This window comes from Suricata suricatta, chromosome 11, assembly GCF_006229205.1.
Source record: "Suricata suricatta isolate VVHF042 chromosome 11, meerkat_22Aug2017_6uvM2_HiC, whole genome shotgun sequence".
Classification (NCBI taxonomy): Eukaryota; Metazoa; Chordata; class Mammalia; order Carnivora; family Herpestidae; genus Suricata; species Suricata suricatta.
Window position 1 is genome coordinate 102,728,486 of NC_043710.1, and position 6,715 is coordinate 102,735,200.

The window sequence follows — 6,715 nt, forward strand, 5'->3', positions numbered from 1 at the left end:
GTTGAGAATTTTTGCACCCATGTTCATCAAGAAAATTGGTCTATAGTTCTCCTTTTTAGTGGGGTCTTTGTCTGGTTTTGGAATCAAGGTAATGCTGGTCTCAGATTGCATCTGGAAGCTTTCCTTCCATTTCTGTTTTTTGGAACAGCTTGTTAGGAATAGGAGTTAACTCTTCTTTAAATGTTTGGTAGAATTCCCCTGGAAAACCATCTGGCCCTAGACTCTGGTTTTGGGGGAGATTTTTTTATGACTAATTCAATTTCTTTACTGGTTACAGGTCTGTTCAAATTCTCGATTTCTTCCTGTTTCAGTTTTGGTAGATGATATGTTTCTAGGCATTTGTCCATTTCTTCCATATTGCCCAATTTATTGACATATAATTGCTCATAATATTCTCTTATTATTGTTCGTGTTTCTGCAGCATTGGTTCTGATTTGGGTCCTTTTTCTTTTTGATCTAACTGGCTAGGGGTTTATCAATTTTGTTAATTTGTTCAAAAAACTAGCTCCTGGTTTCACAGATCTGTTCTATTTTTTTTTTCCCCAAAGCCCTGATTTCCACTCTAGTCTGTATTATTTCCTGTCTTCAGCTGGTTCTGGGTTTTATTTGGTGTTCTTTCTCCAGCTCTTTAAGGTGTAAGCTTAGGTTGTATATGTGAGACCTTCCTTCCTTCTTAAGGAAGACCTGCACAGCTATATGCTTCCCTCTTACGACCGCCTTTGCTGCATCCCAGAGGTTTCAGGCCGTAGTGTTATTTTCATTGCCTTCCATGTACTTTTCAATTTCCTCTTTAATTTCTTGGTTAACCCATGCATTCTTCAGTAGGATGTTCTTTAATCTCCAAGTATTTGTTGTATTTCCTAATTTTTTCTTGTGGTTTGAGTTTCATAATATTGTGGTCTGAAAATATGCACAGTATGATCCTGATCTTTTTGAACTTGTTGAGGGCTGATTTGTGACCCAGTATGTGCTCTATTCTGGAGAATGTTCCATGTGCACTCAAGAAAAATTTGTATTCTACTGCTTTAGAATGAAATATTCTGAATGTAACTGTCAAGTCCATCCAGTCCAGTGTGTCATCCAAAGCCATTGTTTCCTTGTTGATTTTCTGTTTAGATGATCTGTCCATTGCTCTAAGTGGGGTGTTGAAGTCCCCTACTATTATGGTATTATTATCAATGAGTTAATGTTTGTGATTGATTTATATATTTGGGTCTTCCACACTGGGCACATAAATGTTTACAACTGTTAGATCTTCTTGGTGGAAAGACATCTCAATTATGATATAATGTCCTTCATCTCTTTTTAGTCTAGTCTGTTATCACTATGGCTACTCTGGCTTTCCTCTGGCAACCATTAGCATGAGAGATGGTTCTCCATAACCTTACTTTCAATCTAAAAGGGTCTTTAAGTCTAAAATGGGTCTCTTCTAAACAGCATATAGTTGGATCTTGTTTTCTTATCCATTCTGTTACCCTATATCTTTTGATTGGAACAGTTAGACCATTGACATTTAGAATGAATACGGAAAGATCTGAATTTACTGCCACTGTGTTGCCTGTAGAGCTGGAGTCTCTGGTCCTTTATAGTCTTTGTTGCTTTTGGTCTTATTTTGTCTCATCTTAAAATTTCTTGCAGGGCTGATTTAGAGGTCACAAATTCCTGTAGTTTTTGTTTGTCTGGGAAACTCTCTTTCCTTCTATTTTGAATGACAGCCTTGCTTGATAAAGAATTCTTAGCTGCATATTTTTCCATTTTAGCATGTTGAATATATCCTGCCACTCCTTTCTGGCCTGCCAAGTTTCTGTGGGTAGATCTGTTGTGAACCTGATCTGTCTTCCCTTATAACTTAAGGACTTTTTTTTCACTTGCTGCTTTCATAATTCTTTGTGTATTTTGTGAAATGGACTATGATATGTCTTGTTGATTGGGTTTTGTTGAATCTAATGGGAGTTTTCTGTGCTTCTTGGATTTTGATTTCTGTGTCTTTCTTCAGGTTAGGAAAGTTTTCTGCTATGACTTACTCGCATAAACCTTCCACCACTTTTTCTCTCCATCTTCTGGAACTCCTATGATTTGGATGCTATTCCTTTTTAGTGAGTCACTGAGTTCCCTAATTCTTATATCATGCTATTTTACCTTGGTTTCACTTTTTCTGCTTCATTATTCTCCATAATTTTGTCTTCTGTATCACTGATTTGCTGCTCTGCTTCATCCATTCTTGCTGCTGTGGCATCAATTCAAGAGTGCATCTCAGTGATAGCATTTTTAATTTCATCCTGACTAGACTTTATCTCTTTGTAGAAAAAGAGTCCATGGTTTTTTTCACCCCCAGCTAGTATGCTTATTATCATGATTCTAAATTCTAGTTCAGATATCTTGCTTGTATATGTGTTAAGTCCCTGGCTGTCGTTTCTTCCTGTCCTTTCTTTTGGGGTGAATTCCTTCATTTTGTCCTTTTGGAGCAAGAAAAAGAATGAAATAAAAAATGAAAATTAAAAAGATTAAAAATATCACCAAAAAATCAAATAAAGGGAACTAGATCGTAGGTATATTTTGGTCTGGGTGTTGAAAGACGTTCGATTGAATAGAGAAAAAAAGGGAAAGAAAAGAAAAAGAAAAAAAGTTAAAAAAAAAAAGTTTAAGGGGCGCCTGGGTGGCTCAGTCAGTTGAGCATCTGACTTCAGCTCAGGTTATGATCTCACAGTTTGTGGATTTGAGCCCCACATCGGGCTCTGTGCTGACAGATTGTTCAGAGCCTGGAGCCTGCTTCAGAGTCGGTATCTCCTCTCTCTGCTCCTCCCCTGTTCATGTTCTGTCTCTCAATAAGAAATAAATGTAATAAAAAAAATTAAAAAACAAAAAAGTTTAAAAATTAAGAATATGTATATAATAAAATAAAACAAAATTGGAAAAGGTAAAAATAAATTTCCAAAAACTAAAAAATAGCAAAAATTTAAAAACCTTTATAGAAAAATGGAAAATAAAAATAAATGTTTTTCTCTTGCTGTATCCATCTCACACACACACACACACACACACACACACACACACACACAGAAAAACAGATGCACTAGTGAACAGAAATGAATCTGACTGAAATTCCATCCAGTTTCCCCCAGAAGTCAAACTATGAAGCACTTTATAGTCCATACACTAAGCAGGCAGAGGGACTTGTAAGTGGTCCGCTAGGGCTTGGGTGGTGCAGTTGGGTGGGGCTCGGTGTAGTGGCTCAGTTCTCTACTAGGTGGTGCTACTTAGCTTACTGGGGTGGATTGGTGTGGCACACATCTGTGTATGCACATGCGTGGAAGAAGTGAAAATGGCATCACCCAGCTTCCCAGTCTCCAGCATCAGAACTCTGTGCTCTACCTGACGCGATGAGCAATCAATCACCCTCATTTGTCTCCAGCTTCTGTCCACTCCCAGCTTCTATAGTGTCCTTGCCAAGCTGTTAGCCTGCCAGGTAGCCCCCTCCCTCATGAATTTTATCTCAGATGGGGCTGTGTTTCCAAACCCCTCACATTTGACAGCCCTGCAGCTTGGACCCTCTCCAACCCTCTGGGGGAAGAGTCTTAGCAAGCAATGGCCAGACGCTGATTGCCCCTGGGAACATCCCTGTGGTAACACTGCTATCGAGGGTCAGAGCCTGTGGCTGGATGCTGCCTTAGCCCAGAAATGAGTCTGTGCGATCCTGTAGCAGCAGCATTTCAGGGATTATGGTAAATCACAACACACAACCTGCATCAGGTTTCACCACACCCTGGCATTTTTGTTCCAACTAGCATATGTGTTCTCCAGGGTCCACTGGGGCCTCTGCCTATGGGGAGGCCATGCCAAATGCCCTCCTTGCAGGGGAACTGCTTCTCCCTGTGAGGCTCACAGACCCCTCGGACCTCACTGTCTGCTCCTGGGGATTTGCCCTTCTCACCAGAGCACTGCTAGGTATTGGGCTGCGGAATTTCCGATGCTGCTCTGCCCTGTTTATAGAGTCCTAATGACATTGAAACCCTCTCCTTCCTCCTTTTCCTTTTTTTTTAATGTTTTTATTTAAATTTGAGAGAGAGAGAGACAATGTGAACAGGGGACGGTCAGAGACAGAAGGAGTCACAGGATCCAAAGACAGGCTAGAGGCTCTGAACTAGCTGTCAGCACAGAGTCCCACATGGGGCTCGAGCCCATGAACCGTGAGATCATTACCTGAGCCGAAGTCGGACGCTTAACCAACTGAGCCACCCCGGCGCCCCACCTTTTTCCCTTTCTTGTTCAGCCACTTACAGTGCTTCCGTGGTTTCTCTTTCTCTCCAGCTGCTTTCAGGGAAGTGATTTTCCTGTACTCTCCCCGTCCCCTTTCTCTGACCTCTGTCCACAAATCCTGCTCCCTAACCTCCACAGCTTCTCTCTCCACTCTCTCACTTTCTCTCTCCCATCTTTAACCTCTTTGTGCTATGTACCTGCTGAGTTCTATGGCTCACGTTGTGCAGATTGTTGTTAATCCTCAAATAAATTTTCTAGATGTGCAAAATGGTTTGATGCTGATCTAGCTGCATATCAGGGACAAAAAAAGCAGAGAACTTCCATGCTGCTCCACCAACTTGGCTCCCTGCTAGAAAGGCCTTGAAACCATCCTAGGAAACCCTAGGTTTCCACTTCTATCAGTTAATCTCTTTTAGTATACCTTGTGTTGCTTTGTGACACTCCTCACAATTTGTAATTATACATGTATTTGTTGGCTAACTTGTTTATTGTCTATCCCCCATAACATCCAACAAAGATTTCTGGGACCAAGTCTATTTTATTTACCAAATGCAGTGTCTGGCATGTAAGTGCTGAAGAAAATATGTTGGATGGATGGATGAATGGAAGGCAGGGAGGGAGCGAGGGAGAAGGATTTTATACAAATGAGACCTGACTTCAATTAGGTTCAGCTACCAGTGACTGAACACCATGTCAAATAATGGGTTAGATAAACAATGGTGGACAAAAGATTCCTACTCTCAACAGGGAATTCAGAGTCCAACTGTCTGTGTGGTTTGCAATAACCATGTTGCCAAGGCCAAGCATGGGTCTAACTTGGACACATTAAAGCACCTGATTCTGCCATGCTTCCTCGGCATACAATCCTAAGCAATTCAGCATCAAATTCCAGGAAGCACAATGGCCTTTCTAGTTAAGCCTGAACACAAAACTATATAAAAGGTGGCAACTCTATATAAAGAGAAGCTAAGAATCTATCGTAAGAGCCTGGTATGGGGGTAGTGGGGGGAACCTTCTAAGAATATGAATCTATTCTCCTGCAGATTCTGCTTGTAGTCTTTAAGAGCGTTGCTACCTTTCATATCTACGGCCATTACCATCTTCTAGAAGATGAAGAAGCAGTCAATATACAAACCTCTGTATGTGTCTAATTACCGATTTTTTTTTTTTTTAAACCCAAAGACAAGTTGGCTTGAATTCTTCACTTCTAGGATGCCTGGGGCACTCAGTTAAGCATCCACCTTGGCTCAGGTCATGATCTCACAGTTCGTGGGTTCAAGCCCCGCATCAGGCTCTGTGCTGACAGCTCAGAGCCTGGACCCTGCTTCCAATTCTGTGTGTCCTCTCGCTCTACCCCATCCCCCGCCCATGATCTGTCTCTCTCAAATATAATAAATGTTTAAAAAAAATTTTTTTTAAAGATTTCTTCACTTCTCACTATAGCTGCTGTTCTAAATTAATTTCTTTACCATCAACAGTTTTAATATGTTAAGCGTGACTGGGTCAGTTTGAACTGTTTTAGTGTTGTTAGAAAAAGGGAAGTAAATTGGTTATTTGCCTTTGTGAAAGAAAAGAGCAGCTGAGCACTGCAATAACGTGTGTGCACACTCACGGACCTGGAAACAAAGATCAGACTGAAATGCAAACGAGCACAAAACGAGTGTCCATCAAAACTCCTGCAACAATGTCGGTAATGATGTGAACTGCCCAAGCAACGCCCTAGGGCAGCACAGGAAGCATAATTTAGGGAGACGCAAAATACGTGCCTCAGTCATGGAAGCCGACCTCCCCTCTCCCAGTGAGAAAGTCACTCAAGCAATTCAGGATGAAAGAGACCTGGACAAAGCAATGGCCTGAATAGCGTAATTAGCTGACAGCTCAGAATGTTTTCTAATTCAATTACCAGCCCTCCTCATCAAGGCCGGGGCGCTGTTCCGCCCTGGAGATTTCAATCTGCCCTTGCTGACGTCAGTGGAAGACTGCCCGCCAGTTCAACAGGCACAAATGAAATGCTGGGTCGGCTTTTCATGTTGAAAACAAAACATCTTAGACCTCAGGTTTTCTCTTTTATTTTTATCTATCCATCCATCCGAACATTAATATCCCCACGAACCTGTAGTCTAAACATGTTACAAGTTCTTTCTTTGTAAAGCTGGCTTCCTCTCTGGGTCTCCATCTCTCGCTCTCCTGCACTCCGTTCATACTTCAGTGACCCATTTTCTGCAGCAGAGTCGGCCATCCACAGCTATCTCCAGTTCTAAAGAGATCTGAGTCCCCCCAAGGCTTAATCTTACCTCAACCTACAGCCCCATACCAAGTTTAAGAACTCCTCAAAAAGCTGGTACACATAAAAAATGTGACACGTCTGGGGCGCCTGGGTGTCTCAGTTGGTTAAGGGTCTGACCTCACCTCATGTCATGATCTCACAGTTTGCGAGTTCAAGCTCAGTGCCAGACAC

At 41.7% G+C, this 6,715-nt stretch overlaps 1 protein-coding gene across 1 annotated transcript in view; it reads right to left on the bottom strand.

Moving 5' to 3' along the window:
* Nucleotides 1-6,715, bottom strand: part of ALG9 (ALG9 alpha-1,2-mannosyltransferase) — an 88,530-nt gene that overhangs the window by 7,266 nt on the left and 74,549 nt on the right. The window lies entirely within an intron of this gene.